The sequence below is a fragment of the Trichosurus vulpecula genome, chromosome 3, assembly GCF_011100635.1.
Source record: "Trichosurus vulpecula isolate mTriVul1 chromosome 3, mTriVul1.pri, whole genome shotgun sequence".
In the NCBI taxonomy this organism is placed as follows: domain Eukaryota; kingdom Metazoa; phylum Chordata; class Mammalia; order Diprotodontia; family Phalangeridae; genus Trichosurus; species Trichosurus vulpecula.
In genome coordinates this window covers 171,118,345-171,136,138 of record NC_050575.1, presented here as the reverse complement: position 1 = coordinate 171,136,138, position 17,794 = coordinate 171,118,345, and the positions used below count along the sequence as shown (strand labels likewise).

General features: G+C 40.3%; 1 long non-coding RNA gene and 3 other non-coding genes across 9 annotated transcripts; all 4 read right to left on the bottom strand.

Moving 5' to 3' along the window:
* Positions 1-5,206: 5,206 nt before the first annotated feature.
* Positions 5,207-14,197, bottom strand: LOC118840665. Of its 6 annotated transcripts, none has more exons than XR_005009808.1 (7): positions 14,169-14,196; positions 13,319-13,350; positions 11,969-12,018; positions 11,102-11,197; positions 10,400-10,514; positions 7,428-7,509; positions 5,207-5,452 (listed from the first exon to the last, which is right to left on the bottom strand). It is a non-coding gene; the product is annotated as an uncharacterized LOC118840665 (long non-coding RNA). The 6 variants fall into 6 exon arrangements; XR_005009811.1 differs by having other exon boundaries at positions 11,969-12,021; positions 14,164-14,194; XR_005009807.1 differs by having other exon boundaries at positions 11,969-12,021; positions 14,169-14,194.
* On the bottom strand, positions 10,236-10,364 carry LOC118845191. The gene has a single exon (XR_005010056.1). It is a non-coding gene; the product is annotated as a small nucleolar RNA SNORA17 (small nucleolar RNA).
* LOC118845189 lies at positions 10,737-10,885 on the bottom strand. Its single transcript, XR_005010054.1, has one exon. It is a non-coding gene; the product is annotated as a small nucleolar RNA SNORA43 (small nucleolar RNA).
* Positions 11,276-11,408, bottom strand: LOC118845190. Its single transcript, XR_005010055.1, has one exon. It is a non-coding gene; the product is annotated as a small nucleolar RNA SNORA17 (small nucleolar RNA).
* Positions 14,198-17,794: the final 3,597 nt, after the last annotated feature.

Genomic DNA, 17,794 nt, shown 5'->3' with positions numbered 1-17,794 from the left:
TTTGCCATAAACTTCTCCAGCTAATTTTACAGCTGAGGAACTGAGGCAAAGCAGGGTGAAGTGACGTGCCCAGGGTCAAACAGCCAGGAAGTGTCTGAGGTTAGATTTGAACTTTCCTGCCTCTAAGCCTACTGCTCTATCCATTGTACTACTGATAACTGGGCTCCAAAGACTGGAGTTCAAAACTCCACTCTGCTGCTTCCTGTGTAACCTTGAACAAGACACTTAAACTTGCTGGGTGCTGGATTTCCTCATCTGTAAAGTGAGCTCTAATATCTGAACCAATATTCATTCTAGTAGCTACAACTATTAAACAGCTTCTACATTTTGGATACTGCAGGGTGTCAACCCTTAGTTGATCTAATCTATTTCCTCTGAGGGCAGTTAGGTGGCGTAGTGGATAGAGCTAGGGGCCGGGAGTCAGGAAGACCTGCTCGGAAATTTGACCTCAGATGCTTACTAGCTGTGTGACCCTGGACAAGTCAGTTATTCCTGTTTGCCTCAGTTTCCTCATCTGTAAAAGGAGCTAGAGAAGGAAATGGCAGACCACTCCAGTATCTTTGCCAAGAAAACCCCAAATGGGGGGCCACAGTGTAGGACACAACTGAAACTGAACAACAATCTTCTTTGAAAACCGGCAACCTACATATGATCCAAATTCACATATACCCTCCCCCTCCAACAAACATGTATGCAAAAACATATTAGAATACTCGGATAGTTAGATGACATGCTCCAGGTGAAAAACTGGGTCCTAAGTATTCTTTGATTCTCCTCCTGTATACAGACAAACCTCCAAAACACCCCACACCTAATTTTGCAGTTTAATCTTTCTCTGAACTGAGGAAGCATTCTTTAGGTAATTACTTTGTACTTTTAACTACTAGTTAATGTAAAATTCATTACCCAGGAATACTAAGTACACCTATGTACATATACATGGTGTCAAAACTTTTTTCCCACCCTTCTAATGGTCCTTGAAGGACATTATTTTAGTAAGCTATACTCAAGTAATTCCATGATGCAAGCTTATTTTTTGTTCCCATTTGGCAAACCGTATTTAACTCCTTTCCCAATGAGAAACACACAGATACAACAGTGGGAGAGGTGTGAAGATTACCCCCACCCCATAGAGCAAGCTGTTTCTTTTGCACTGACTCAATTCATCAGATTGTAAAGAAAATTCAATGCGAGATGCAAAGGACCACTTTACTCTCCAGTTTTGCCAACATTAAATATAAATTCTTCTTTCTCGCAGAAAGAATACACTAAGCATATTTCTTCCATTTGCTTTAATACTTTAGATGTAAAGTCCCAACAATTATCTTTGTTTTAAAATCGCATCCCAGGTTTTCAGTGCTAATTTTCAACTCAATATTTTTATCCAGTTTCTTTTTTAAAGAAAATTTAAAAGCTTAAATTTCAACATAATGCAAGTATAAAAATTCATTAGCTACCTATTATATTGAATGCTGGTCAGTCAAAAATTCTGTTTATCATAACAAAAATCAAACATCCTGGCTAGCTACCTGCATTCGAAGGATTAGAAAAGTAGGCTGAGATATGGTACGAGAGAGGTACATTCCTAGCAGAATGGCTTCTTTAAAGCAGATGGGGATATGCATAAATTCTCTCTGTAACTGGCTATCCCATGACACTACGCAGCACCATGGATATTGTGTGTACTCAGATCACAAGTACCAATTGTCACTTTACGCGACTCAGACACTTAACAGTGACCAAGCACTTTTACAGGTGAGGATGCAGATTAGGAAGAAACTGTACTGATCCCTGATATAGCTTAGGAGCTATTAGATAAATCCTTGTTATCAACTTCTATCCTTTGTATAGACTACCGGACATGCGACTGCATGAGCTCCTGGGGAATGTAACAGGATTGCCTTCCTGCAAGCTTGTAAGAATTGCATCAAAAGCAAAAACAGCATCTCCCCAAAGTCATCACTGTATTTACTGTCATCTTTGGGATATGAAATGTAACAGTATCCTCAATGTCACCTTCAGCCCACTGGTCTATCAGTTTCCCGCAGTTTGTCAAGCAGGAGGAAGGATTCTTTTATAATTTCATGGCACTGTGCCAAGACCTCCCCACCCCCAAACCCTCAAATTCCTTTGAAGACATTTCTGAAAACATTTCCGGAGGCCACAATTTCCACCAGACTCTCAAGGTTCCACTTGTAACAAAGTTCCTAGCATAAGCAACATTAAAAATGGCATCTTTTATGCTGTAACAAGATGGAAAGTCTGGCCGACTGCCTTCATAACTTCTCAGTGAACCTCAGGGAATCTTGTAGGTAATAACATTCCAGTCTGAATGATGCCCTGGTCCGTAGGTAGAATCAATGAAGGTACATGGCAGATAAGAAAATGGCTGCACAATGGTGTAGTAGTCTGGGACCTACAAGCAACAGTAGCCAGCCACCCCCAAAAGGCCCATAGCTCTTTCTCAGTGTGGGGCTGCTGTAAATGAGCAATGCTGTGCATTTGGTCTGGGGAAAGGCACCGATGACCGATGAGGTAATGAACTGAGCTTCTAATGGCTCACCTTCTATCTCAGCTTGTGCAAAGAAACCAAAAGGGCTATGGAATCCTCCCAACATGAGGCCAGGTCAGAGGAACAAAGTGGATCTCTGGGGAGGGTGGAAGAATTGGAAATCTCATTGCAACTAGGTAGGAAAGATGGTAGGGGAGTCTGGGAAACTCTGAGGGAGACAGATCCAAGTGTATTGTTCTCCTTTAAGGGTAAAGGCAAATAAAAACTGACTCTCTGGGTGGATGGGATGGCAAAAAAAAGGCATAGCACAAATCAATATTTGAGAATTAGGATGGAATTGGTGGAACAGAATTGTCAAGGGTTTGGGCAGCACAGGGTACATGGACATGGGGACCATGAAGGAATTAATGAATCTGAGATCTTGAACAATGGGATAAACTTGTTTCTCTCCAGATGTAAGCTTTCCAGGTTTGGGGACTGGTAGGACAAGGGTATTACAAGGAGACCTGATCCTTATGACATGATCAGAGTCCCCTCATGGGGCAAAAGATATTGTTTGCGAAATGTGGACAGGTGGTCCTCAAGGATGGCATCTCCTCAGACGTACTTTGTCAGTCTCCCTTGAGGCCCAAAGTGGACGAGGGGAGATCCAGTGGCTCTCTAAGGGCTGGAGAGGAAGAAGAGCAGGGGGACAGAAAAATCTGGGATGATCAGTTTTAAGTCCTCCTTCACACACTGTATTGAAAACCCCAAAAGATCTCATCCCAGTAAATCAATGGCAGTACCTGGGTTAATATGGAATTTTGATTGCTCTTCCTAGGATAGAGGCTCAGAAATGGGGTACAGAATAAGTTGGCCTTCAACTCCATCAGCCAAGACAGAATCATGAAAAAGGGTTGAGGAAGGGAAGTCAGCCATGCACAGAACACCTGGTAGCATTGGTATGCACCAGGTGTGAGGTGTTTTCCCTTGATCTGGATGATAGGTGTGGAGGGGTAAAGGGTGGTCAAGGGGAAAAGCTCTGTGAGGTCATCTCTGCCTGGCTCTCCCAATGAGTTTTCTTAGGATTTAAGGTTATCTCCTCTGTAGGGAGCAATCCTTTTTCCAATGTCTCCTCTTCTTATAATAAGTATGTCTCTAGGGAGAATGGAATGTAACGCACCTGCTTCTTCCTTTACTTTCTCCTCCAGAGCCATCCCAGGATGCATTGGGAAACGCTGGCCCTTCCAGACTGTATTTTCAGGTTCTCACTTTGAGTGAGATAATGCCCATTCAGTGAATAGGCCTCTTTAAGATGTTAATCAATGATGGCCCCTTTAAACAAAAACTGAAGTCTTCCTCAAGCTCCCTTGGACCAGTTTTCAGTAACAAGCTCTGAAGCCCCAAGGAGGATCACCCTTCTACTGGACAAAGTGATTTATCTCACCCCTATCTGCCTCCTGGGGGAATATTTCAAAGAGCTTCAATGAATTTGGCTTGCCTGACCTAAGGTCTCTCAGGTAACCAGCAATTTCTTTGGGCCATCTTGACTTATCCTATAGCAGATCCTAATGATGTAAGTAGAAGTTTCATTTGAACTCTTCATGACCCCATTTGGGGTTTTCTTGGCAAACCGCTCTAGTAATCTGCCAAGAAAACCCCAAAATTACTAGAGCGGTTTGCCATTTCCTTTTCCAGCTCATTTTTACAGATGAAGAAATTGATGCTAACAGGATTAAGTGACTTGCTCAAGGTCACACAGCCCATAATTGTGAGGTCACATTTGAGCTCAAGATCGGTTATCCTGGCCTGGTGCTCTAACCACTGAGCCAGGTGTTTGCCAAAGACAGAAGGTATGCTTCAAATAAATTTGTAAATTTAAATATAATTTATCTGGCATATCCGAGTTTTGGAAGTGATTTTCAGCAATTCAATAGGTGACTAGAATACATAGATGAATGTTTGTGGGGACTCCCTTAAAGGCATAATAGTGACAGGAAGGTTATCTCTGTTCTTCTGTGGCAACTGTTAAGTGTCTTTCAACTGGCCTTTCAGACTAGTTTTCTTTCAGTCTACTCCTTAGGTCTTCTTTCCTTGCAAAGTGGGATTGCCCCTAGTATAAAAATACTGTGAAAGCTATTTCATAATCCTGGGCCACAAAGCTTAAACATCTCCCCTGTGGATGCGCCCAGAAAGATCTAACTAAACTTCCTCCCAGTCTAGCAAAACCTAAGGTGCAATAGGACAAGACACAGAAACACCAGAGGGATCAGAATGGCTACCATCAGCACTTAGTCTCAGACTGCACACCCAGCCCATATTTAATGTCACAGGAGGGTTGGGGGAGAAATGGAGGAAGATTTGCTGGACTACCTGATTGCAGCTTTCTGCCAAGGACCCTTGGGTGATTAATCTGAGGACTACTTATTTGCAAATAAAGGCAGTCAGGAATGCCCAAAGTAGCTCCCTAGTCAGTCTATTAGCTTTCAGGTTACCCAGAGCTGTTCGTCCTGAGGTGACGACTATGTTCCTCCTGAACCCTAGGGCAGTCATTGAATTTTTGCAGATTGGTGCAGGTTGTTTCAACCTGCCATGGTCTTGGGGACTCATTCACCATTTGGGTCTCAGTGGTTCCTTGGGCTGTTTGGTTTGACCATTAGAGATTTTACTTCTGACACTAAGTTATCAGCAGAGAATGGACTCAAAACACGAAAATTTTAGGAAGTTTCCTCCAAATGGTTGGAGCTTTACTATATAGACATTTTAAGTAGGAAAAAGCAAATCAGAAAACTGAGTTGGCACACAGGCCCATCCAAATATGGCATGCTAAACATAAGGCAAATATCATCCTGTTGACAGTTCAGAAATTACTGGGAAATCTCTTATAGTACTTGTAGAGCAAAGTGTTCCTCTTCCAGTTCTGCACTTCTCATAGGCCCATCCTTCCAAAAAGTTCTTTCACTGCAAGAACAAAATCATAATTAGTGCGATCATAAAAGTCTGTTCATCCAAGAACTGCCCTGTGTCTTGTATCTTGTAAACAGGTAAATGTGTAGCACCTTTGAAAGATTTGGATTGGATTTTCCAATCACTAGGAATCTGATCTTAATGTGATCCTAAAGAATTTGAGCACATAAGCAGTCAATCTGCAGTCTGCTATGTTCACTTGCACCTGAAGGGGATGTAATTTTGCAAACAATGGCCGGTTTATCAGCATTAAAAATGTACTCAGGGTACAGAGCCTGTTTAGCAATTGAAATGTTTAAAATGTTTAGTTTAAAACAATCACCACCACCACCACACACACAAAAAAACAACCCAAACATTCCACAAATACTTTTTTGCTTAGGGCCAGATCTTTTCTGTTCACCTGACCTGTGGAGCTTCCTGATGCCATGGTGTAGTTTTAAAACATGCAAACCATTCATTAAGTTTCATCAGCTGCATTCACTTGACATTCTTTGGCCTTCACACTAAGCCAGTGACAGGGGCCTCCTCTGAGAGCTTTAACAAAAGCCATTCAATTGCCTCTAAGGGCAATTTATGGTCATGATTAAACCAGGAATTTTCTCTTCTTTCTATATGGGTGCAGTTCTGGTAACTGGCCTACAATGTTGTCTTACTCAGCTCATAAATGGAACCTACGCCTGCTTGGGAAAAAAAGCAAATTCTGAGCTAATATCTTGAAGCACTGATTATGATAAATAACCATTTGTTGGTTTCAGCAAAAATCCCAACACCTATCTGTAAACTCACTCAACATACTACACTGGTCTCCAAAACACCACTATCAATTTAGCACGTCTGAAGCACACAGGCAAAAAAGCACACTTGAAACCTCATTCACCTCAATTAGAACAGCTAGAATGGTGTTTTAGGTGTGTGTACTGTACCCCAAATCAAACGATATTCATTAAGCGCCTCCATGTGTCACGCACCATACTAAGCACTGGGCAGCATTCAATTAACTTTATTTCACTCAGAATGAGTAAATTATTTGAACAACTGTACCCTCTGGGCCTTGATATCATGTGTTTTGTATAAGCCAACATCACATTCTTGCATCAAGATATTCCCATGCTCCTCATTTTCTAGAAGTAAACACCTATTTTCTCCTTTAATGTCAACACAACTCATTCCACTTCCTCCTTGACTTTTTCCTGGTATCTTGGATATCATAGTGAGATTATAACATGATAAAGAATTGTATTTTATTTTATGATAGCCCTCAGAACATCTAGGTCCTAAATAACTTTAGGACATAGGTTCTGATCACTATTAAAAGATTTGCTGACAAAGTGTTAAACAAGTGGGGGTAGAAACCAGAATGGTTGAGTATTGTCTTTTCACTGATTTCTTTATCTGCAAATTGGAAAGTAAGCCACCTTAAAAACAGTATTAATGCGGAGTAACTATGCAAAGCCTCAAAATACTCAAGCTTACATTCTCCTGGAAGGATACAAACATACAGGCAAATTTCAGACCCATCACCATCTTATGTTAGCCATCCATGAAAGAGCCAAACCAGTGCAGGCTACTACTTTAACCTATATGGCGACTTGACGGCTATCCAAGCTTGTCATTTCCTTAACGTGGGTGAAAGGGTCTCTGGGGGTCTGGATTACAGTAAGATAATCTGGGTAAAGAAGGTGACCCAAACAAACAAACAAAAAAAGGTCATGTCACTTAGCACAAGAGCCCAGCTCCGGAGGCTAAAATTAGATGTAAGTCTGTGGACAATGCAGAGCCCTATTTAGAAATTGATCACAGATCATCTAGGTCACTCCTTTTTTATCTGTCTTGGACACATAGCATTCTCTTCATTGTGATACTTCATTTCAGGGGCACTGCTGACTGGTTGTACCCTCTCCACCTACACAGAAGAGGCCCACTGATTTTAAAAGTGTTTAAAAAAGGACTGGGAATTATTACTCACCTTTGCGTTACCCAGTAGCATGTACTGCTCAAGTTCCAAATTTCCACAGCCCTCTGCTACCTCAAATCTGGAATTTAGTAGTCTAAATGAGCAAAAAGAGGGAAGGCACTTGGGTTACTTTATTACAATTAACAAAGACAAATTAAAATCATAAGGTCAAATTTAGTTTTCTTTTGCGTATCTGAATGTGTTTCTTGATAGTTAGCCGATAGTAGCAACACTACAGGAACACCTGACTGTACTAGCAATTCTCAGAGTCTACTTCGTCTGCATTTGTTAGCAATCACCACATAGGACTGTTGTGGGCTAACATATATACAATGCTTACATTTGTAATGTGGTATAAATGTAAGCTATTATTGGGAACAGAAGCAATGAGACTGAAATTCTCACTATGACTCATACCTAAAGACTCCTATTTTACTGGGTGTAGTTGTTGAAAAATTATATGCAATAGCTTTGTTATGCAAGGCAGTCAACACCACCCTCTTTTATCATCAAAAGGTATGTGTAAATTTAGGAGGAAAAAAAAACAAATCTAACATCTCCCAACAATTTTTAAGTGGAAACTAGTATGTTGTAAAATAATGAAACATACACTGGGGGGAAAATCTTAATGGAAAAGCTCTGCAAACTAGTATGCAAATATAAGATAGTAGACCACAAGGGCTCTCTTGATTATATAACTATCAGTATAAAGTCACAAAATCCCCTCCCCAACCTCCAAAGTCAGTGTCCCGGCTTCTTTGCAAGAAGCACAATTTTATTAGTACTCTCTTAGGAAGCTACTATTAGGCAATGCCTCTGGCTCATTTTCCAGCCAACCAGCCAGCTACCTACTTGGCTAATGGTACTGCTGGTCATAATAATGCCCACTTAATGAGAAAATTTTCCCTGTTACTCAATAAAATTCACAGAAGCCTCTTTCAGGCACCTCACAGCTGATATCCCATAGCAATTACAGGATGTTCCAAAAGTCTTAAATGTAGTTTAAAGATATTAAAACTTTAGAGACACCCAGTAGAGCCACAATATTAGCGTATTCTTCCATTAAATAGAACAAAGGGCATGGTCTTTGGTCCAAGTTAAGTGAGAACTGCTGCGGGCAAAAACATAGTACCTGATAAATCCCTTCTGTATAATCAACACTTTAGTTCTCTAACAATGTTTATTTCCATGCTGAAGTAGCCATTTTCTTTTGCATGTAAAAAGCCACCCCATAATCTTGTACCTTCTAAATTACAGATTAAATGTCCTTTTGTTAACTATCTGCTAACATGTGTTACTATAGCTAAACCCAACTCTGACAAACACTAGTCAAACATATTCATGTCTTACTCAGTATTTAGTCAAATGTAGATAAAGATAGGTCTTACTTCAGATTTTGTCCAAGTTCAGAAAGTCACATGACTATTAACATTCCAGTTCAACTACCACTTCCCCAAAACAAAACAAAAAAGCTCAAATGCAGGAATTAGGGTAATACTGAGGACAAAATGATTCGGGCATGGGGAATGTATATGTTACAAGCATTTTATATTAAATGTATTCAAATACAAATACATTTTCTACTATCCTATGGGATGATATATTTTGCTGGATGCCAAAAATAGTTCATTTCTCCTTGACTCAATAATTACAGAGAATTTTACAAAGCAGGCAGTGCCTGGAAAAGACAACTTATTAAATAGCCAGCAATAATTTCTGGTCTCTAAGAACAAAAACATTCATGCAGTGTAGCTATTACATGTGCTTTGACAAATTCCTAAGTGTATTTGCAAATACAATATCCTGAGGCATAAAGGGAAGACCAACTGAAATCTAAAGTAGTTTAGCTATGCACTGTGGGAAAAACTATCATTTGAACCTAGTCCTGCATGGCTGAGAAAACAGACCTGTTGCTTAGAGACCAGATTCATTTAATGCTTAACTCAGGACTTAGGTTATGCCTACAAGAAATCCAATCAGATCTGAAGACTGATACAAGGAAAGTGAAGTGTTTTTTTCCCATTATACATCTGAAACAACCCACATACATACATGTCTTATCTGGAAACTGTCTCCCTGCTGGCCAATTGGCTCCAGTTCTGTTGAATCCTATTATAAAGTATTATTTACAGCCACATGGGGGTAGTGGGCTACCTTTTTTCTTTTTGGCCTGACCTTCTGCTAGGGGACTTACAACTTCTAAATTATTTCAATTTAGGAATATTTTGTTCTCGGCTTACAGCACTTGTAAATTCCAAGTTCTGTGAGCCACCCTAAATGATCAGATTAGATTCAATGTTCTTTACTGGCATCTTGTTTTCCTGGCTACAAAAACCTTGTTAGATATAAAAATACCATACCTGATGGACAATCATTTCAGAGAAGGAAAAGTTCAGTCCATCACCCTAGTGGTTTAGGGTATTAGAATCTGACATTTGAGTCTAAAAAAGTTTGGGTTAGGTTAAACACAGGCTATGTGGGTCCCAAACACCTAAGACTGCATTCATAAGTTGCCTTTATTATCCAAACCCCCACACCGGTAAATTTATTCCCGAATCAGATCCCTAAGTAAATTTTATTCCTTTGTCTAGTTTCTGAAACAAAACCTTTGTAGGCAATTGCACTGCATAAATGAGTTAATTTTTAAGAGTTACTTTGAGGCACTTACTAGCTGTATGACACTGGGCAAGTCACTTAACCCCAATTGTTCTACCTTGCCCCCCTGCAAGAAAGGAAAAAAAAAAAAAAAAAGAGTGCTTCTCTATCGCCACTGACATCCCTTTGTTTAACTGGGAAAACCAAAATACACTACAAAGAAAAACTCTAAGGCTATTAATCATTCTAAGTGCTCACAAATTAAAGAACACTGGGCTAGACAGTCTTTCTCTTTGCCACCTAATTACAAACAGGACACTGCAGTCCTATCTACAATGCCTCTAGGTGGGCAGAAGAATTCACATACTTGGACCTCATATTGTACTCACCTATGTCTAAAGCCATTAGTTCATCAATCTCTGAAGCACTGATGCCATGGATAGTGTGCTGACAAACAGCAAGGAATCCAACCTAAACAAAAGCCACATGGGCTTCACTTTGGCGCTGTCAACAAGACAAGTCAGATATGCTCATTAATCACCTACATTTCACAGAAGGAAAAAATGAAATTTCTTTTCAAAAGACCCTTTAGGCCTTGTCTGGGAAGCCACAAAACTTAACTATATCATCATGACAACAGCTTAATAAAGGAATGTTTTGATCCCCACCAATTTTTAATAGCTGTAGCATAACTTTGGAAAGCATCTACAATCGGGAAATACAGAAAAATGTCAGGCAATCAACCATTCTTAGTGCTCACAGATTTCTGAACACTGAGCGTAGAAAAAGCCACTTCCTCTTTGCTACCTAAGGACACAGGTACAGCCCGACACTGCAGCAGCAGCAGCTGTATCTGTAATGGTTATGGCAGCAATTTTCATTATTAGCAATAATCCAAGATTTGTTATTTGGAAAAGGATTAACACTGGCAACCTCAGTACTTTTCCAACATGGTGATATTTTCAAATTTACTATCATTGGTACAGTTTATATATCCCCCTTTAAATCTTGAATTTAAGAGGTCTATCAACATAAACTGACTTACAACACAAATCTTTATCCAGATGGAATCCCCATGCATTTCCACTCACCATTTAGACACATCTGCTCAGTCTGGCTTGTTTCTTTCACTTCCTCTTGCCAAAAAAGCCATGAAAACAGTTTAAAATTTTTAGCACAATGAGAACCTGAAAAAGTTGAAAAGCCAAGTTGCATGAAGGTTTAAGTTATCAATAAAACATAAGAAAATGCCAAAATATTTATCAAGTGTCAGGCTATTAATCATTCTGAGTGCTCACGGGGTCAGAGCACTGAGCGTAGACATAGTCTCTTTCTCTTTGCCACCTAATGACACAAATGAGGCACAGCAGCCTCAATTGTAACGCCTCTAGGGGCAATTTATGGTGATGATTAAACCAGGGATTTTCTCTATGAGTGCAGTTCTGCTAACTAGTTGGCCTACAACGTGTCTTATTCAGCTCATAAATGGGATCTAGGCCTGCTTGGGAAAAGGAGCAAATATCTTGAAGCTTCAGAACCATTTGGAATGAATCTTGTGTGGGGCTAGTAGGTGGTTACTAAAATGAATGACAATAATAATCCCAGCACCTATTTGTAAACTCACTAAACACACCATACTGGTCTCCAAAACACCACCAGCATCAATTTAGCACGTCTGAAGCATACAGGTAAAAGCACACTTGAAATCTCATTTTAGTTCTTTAAAAACGAAACACCTGAGAAATCAAACCAAAGGATTATTTCTCTACCAAGTCCAAGGGAACCTCTCTAAGGGATACCAAGTACATACAGATTAAAAAAAAATCTTTTCCATTTCAGAAGGTTGAGTGCGAGTGGAAAGGGGAAGAGAATATCTAATAAAATATCAAAGATTCTATCATGAGGGTCTAATAACTCGTAGTCTATAAAAATCAAGTTTATGGAATTCCTGAACTTACTTGCCTCACTTCCCTGAGGGCAAATTCCTTGAATCCATGGCTTTCCCATTCTGCTAGAGAAAGAAAATCAAGTAAATCCTTAAGACAGTTTCACTAAGAGAAATGAAGAAGTGTATACCAGCAGTATGATGTAAAATAGCATTTTACAATATTTCCAAGTTATCACTCACTAGTATCTAGTAAAAGCACCATAAATTATTTTATATCTTAGGTCCACATTTTAGCTAAACCTGCAATAGAATCAATCAAGGCTATAGATTTTGTAGGATCATATTTAGAGCTGGAATGGATCTTGGAAAGATTTTTCAACCCCATAATTTCATAAATGAGCAAACTGAAGCCTAGGTTTAAAAAAATTTCTCCAATGAAATTTGAAGACAAATCTTTTGACTGAAAAGCTACTTTGCGTTAGCACAGAAATTTTAAAACTACAATTTGATAAGATTTCCAGATCTATAGATCCAGCTCTAGACTTCTGAACAAATGTCACACATCTGCCACCCAGAATAGGATCATCTATACATCACTACCCTGTGATAGAATCAATTAATCCAAGTCAACAGGTCCCAAACTGAACTTATTATCCTACTCCCCCCACCCAATACTACTGCTATAGCCTAACTGATGTTTGCCTCTGGTTTGTCCAGGCCAACCCCTTCTTCAATGAATCACCAAAGTGATCTTTCCAAATCACAGATCTAACCATGTCCTCCCTTTCCCACAAGCTCTAATGGCTTCCCACAGCCACTAGTATCAAATCTGATTTTTTTTTTTTTTGCAATTTAAAGATCTTTATATTCACCTGCAGTTGTTCAGGCAGTGTTCTGCCCCCTCATTCCCTTCTTTCGGTTTCCTATCAGCTGAAGTCCCACCTTGTCTGTACATATCTTGTTCCTACCAAAGGATTCAAGGTTATGGAGGCAAACTAGAGGCAGCTAACTGTATGTTAAACCTTAGGTCTGGAAGACCAGGGTTCAGAGCCCGCTTCAGACACTTATTAGCTGCAAGACCATGGATAAACCTATCTTGTCTCAGTTTCCTCATTTGTAAAATGGAGACATAATAATTGCAGAGTTGTGAGAATCAAATGAGGAATCTCTACAAAGCACTCTGCCTATCTCAAAGCCTCATATAAATGTTAGCTATCATTACTTTTTCTGTCAAATCTTGATCTTGTCTAAGGGAATATAGGTTGCTGGCCTTTGTAAGGGAAAGTTCAATTTTATCATGAAATCTGGTTATTGTATAAAAAGTAATTGTGATCATAGGGCTGTCAGCTTCCTGAGTATTAGTCTCTTCATTTGTTAAATGTATGTTTTGCAAACCTTAAAACATCGTATAAATACTCACCATTACTACTACACAGGGATAAGCGTCCCCACCTACAAGGATGGGAGAATATGTAATAATAAAATCATTTAAATATTGCATTCGGTTATTATTGCAAGCAAGTTGCTGCCATCTAGAGCTAGAAATAGTAAAAGCTAGCAACTTCAAAAATCAAATGAAGAAACCAACTCCTTCAGTGCGTGGCACGGAGAGAAAATGAACTAAGACTGTAAGAAACCAGAGCAGGATGGCAAAAACATAACAGGAAAAGGAAAACGTAAGACTTAAGTATTTAACCAGATTACAGCGTTCTAAGCTGTCTGAGGCCCCTTTCTTCCCTTCTAGAAATGCTTTTAAAATGCATAAAACTCAGAGAACTATCACAGGTAAATTTAAAGCTCCCAAAACATTGCAAAAGCAAGTTCATACTCCCCAAATTAAGAAGCCCCGTCATGAGCGCTCCGGGGTAAATTTAGGAACAAACCAACCATGGGGCCAAATCTGGAAGAAACGCGTAAAGGAGGATACGATAAGCTGGTACTTAGTTTCGCTTTTACATGTTTTCTAACATTTAACTAAAAACGGCCCGATGGGGGTGGGGGGTGGGGAGTGGGGCGCGAGACATGAATTCTGGACAAAATCCAAGGTTGTCCTGGTGCCCCGACTGCCCAGGGAGGAGGTCGGAGGTCAGACACGTGGAGGAAGCCAGGGAGTAGGAAAAACATTTCATCGGGGGTATTACATGTCAGGGCAAAAGCGAGGAAACGATTCAGAGAAAATAGACCGCAAGTAGGTCTGGGGCCCAGGGAATCGGTGGGAGTAAGCAGGGCTGCGCGTCAGCCCAAGGGAGGTTAGGGCCCGCGCACCTTACCAAAAGAGCCGCCTCAACCGCTTCAGTCACTCAGAGAGGATGTGACCCAACTCGCCGCCGCTTTTTATAGACCCTACGGCGGCCTGCATAGGACATGGAAGCAAACGCATGCGCATTGACTTCGGGAAGGGCTCGCTCTGGTCTCTGCCGTTCCGCCCCTCGCCACACTGTTCCCTAGAGCGCCTGCGCAACCGTAAGATCCCTCCCTCTGTAGTTTTCCTGCGATCCCACCGAGAGTGAACCTGTCTGAAGGAAGTTCTAGTAAACATGCATTATGGAATGTGCCTTACTTGGGGACAAATCAGGATCTGGATGCAGCAAAATCTTTACGGACACTTAGGGTTACTTAGTGTTTAGACTAAGAACCGGATGTTTCATTTTTGTTCGGTCATTTCGGACTCTGTGACCCCATCTCGGGTTTTGGCAAAGATACTGGAGTAAGTTTGCCATTCCCTCCCTCCCCCAGCTCATTTGACGGATGGAAAACTGAGGCAAACAGGGTTGAGTGACTTGTCCAGGGTTCAGGCTAATAAGTGTCTGAGGTCAAATTTGAAGGAAGATGGTCTCCCCTGACTCCAGGCCCGACACTCCACGCACTGCGCCACCTAGCGGCTCACGTTTTTACTGTCTCGTTACATATGTATTAATGTTTTGTTTGCCATTTTTGTTTTGATTTCCAACAGGAGTCATCCCCCTTGGCAGAAAAAAAAATAGAAATAGAATTGGGCAGCTCTGCCTTCTCTCCAGTTCCAGTTTTTATCATCCCATCCCTGCCAAGCATAGGTCATATCCTGTTTCTCCTTTTCCTCTAATATAGATAAAAAACAAAACAAACCCACCCTTTTGTCGACCTCAACTTTCCTTACCAGTTTCAGCCCACTCTGAGCTGTAGCATCCCTGACACTTTTAAAAATTTTTTTTAAATGGATATCTTTTTTACACCACCTTCATTTCCTAATTATTCATCGTCTCTTCTAGGGAGCTATCAGTTATAATAAAGAATAAAAAAAATTTTGGGAAAAGTAACAGATACAGCCAAGTCTGACATTATATGCAGCATTTCATACTAGTCGTCCACCTCTGCAAAGGAAGGGAAGGAGGCACTCTCCTATCTTTTCTCTTTTTGGGGATCAAGAAGGTGGGGCAGAGCCAAGATGGCAGCAGGAAAGTAGGGACCTGAGTGAGCTCCTCGCCAAGTACCTCCAAAGACCTATAAAAATGGCTCTGAACAAATTCTAGAACTGCAGAACCCACAAAATAGCAGAGGGAAGCAGGGCTCCAGCCCAGGACAGCCTGGATGGTCGCTGGGTGAAGTCTATTGTGCATGGAGCTGGGAGTGGAGGAGAGCAGAGCCCAGCATGGGCTGCGGCAGGACCAACCAGACCAGGAGCCGGGTGGAACAGGACCTAGCGCTCTGAATCAGTGAGCTGTGGCTGTTACCAGACTTCTCAACCCACAAACACCAAAGACAACAGAGGTTAGTGGGAAAAGCTGCAGGGGGCAGAGTGAAAAGAGTTTGCTGTTTGGCCACCACCCCAGGGGCAGCAGAGGTGGTGCAGCTACAGAAGTACAGCTGCAGTTGCTTCTGGCCCCAGGCCCACCTGGTGGGAGGAATTAAGTGGCAGATCAGAGCAGGAGTGCAGAGCCTGCTTAAGATCTGAGTCAGGTCTGGGTTGGTGGTTCTTGGGGAAGGAGGAGTGCTGCTGTGGCAGAGCTGGCTGTATAGAAATAGCTCTGAAAACAACAGCGCAACCCCTCAAGCTTGGAACAAAGTACTCTTTACCCTACAAGCAGTCATACCCTGACAAAAAAACTCAAGGGTCAAGTAAGTTGGCTGGGAACATGGCCAGGCAGCGAAAACACACTCATATTCAGTCTCAGACTTTGGAATCTTTCTTTGGTGACAAAGAAGACCAAAACATACAGCCAGAAGTCAACAAAGTCAAAGAGCCTACATCTTTTTAGGGATCAAGACTGGCCATCATATTTTCAGTACTGTTTCAGATGTTTTGTTCTTTCCATTTACATTACTGTAGTCATGTTTATTTTCCTTCCACTTTGCATTACTTTATACAAGTTTTTCTTCCCATGATTTTCTATATTCGTATCTGTTGTTTCTTATGGCACAGTAATATTCCATCATCTTAATTTTCATGATTTGACTATTCCCCAGTGGATCAACATCTCATTTCCTTTTCTTTGCCACTACAAGTGCCATTATAAATATTTGGACATTTGTAATACCTATCATTGACCCTGAAATATAGTTTATGCCTGGTAGGTGTATTGGACAAAGGGCATATCCATTTTGGTCACTTTCTTAGCATAATCCTAAACTGTTCCCAGAATGGTCAGACCAGTTCACAGTTCCATCAACAGTGTGGAAGCATACCTGGCTTTGCACAACCCTACCAACATTAATCTTTTGTCTTTGCCCATTTTAGCCATAAGGGGAATATCAGAAGTGTTTCATTTTACACTTTTCTTAGTGATTTTTAGCACTTTTTCATGTGGTTGCTATTATCTTGAAATTTCTTTGTTCGTATCTTTTGACCACTAGTCCATTTGAAAATGGGTCTTAATGTTAGTTGCCTATGAATTGGATATTATTCTTATCAGAAATAGTTGATGCAAAAATTTTTTTCCCAGTCACTTCCTATCTTGTATCAGTTGTATTAATTTTGTTGATCCAAATGGTTTTCAATTCCATGTAACTGAAATAATCTTATTTCATCTTTTGTGATCACCTTTATCACAGGTTTAAGAATTCTATCTAGCCAGGGCTCTGAAGGCATCTGATTTGGTTCTATTGTTTTTTTTTTTTTTTACAATGACCATTAATCAAGCCACATAGCTATTTTTGACCATATTATACTATATAAGATGTTGAACTAAACCAAATTTCTGTCAAACTGCTTTCTGGTTTTCCATTAATTCTTAACCCAGTAGTTGTTTTCTACATTGTTTTTACAGGACTATGCCACGCTATGTTTACCTTATTATCTGTAATTGCTTTCATCTTCTATACATTTCTTTCTAAATCTAAGTCAGCTATTGAGGTCCCTGTGCATTTACTGGTCTTTTCAGATAACTCCCAGTTCCCCTCCTCATTGTAATTATTTCTTTTTGTCTTCTGAATTTAATTTTTGAGTGTCACCTAAACCCTTAGAGTTGACTTTTCCTAAAGAATTTGAGCCAATGGGAGTGGTTACTTCTCCTTAGAGTTCCCATCATTTCAACCTCAGGAACCAGTTCCTCCCTGTTAATGAAAATAAAATCCAATATAAAATTTCTCTTTTTTGAAGGATGAAATTACCATTAAGGCAAATCAAGCAATTAACTGCTCTTCTTTTGATAGAACACTGTGACAGCTATCTGGATAACTTTAGTTCTTTTGAAGATGTCTAGTTAACTGAAGTCTTCCACAACTATTTTGCCTTATTTCTGTGCCAGACTTGTAATGTTTCCCAAACTCAGCTGTTTCCACTTTCTATTCAGACTACTCAGATGATGAAAATTACTTTGTTCTTGCTACACTCATCTCCATGTAAATATTTTCCATCTATGCTTCTCCCCTCTGGTTCCTTGATTTTTTCATGTAGACCACTAATGTGTATTATTGAGGT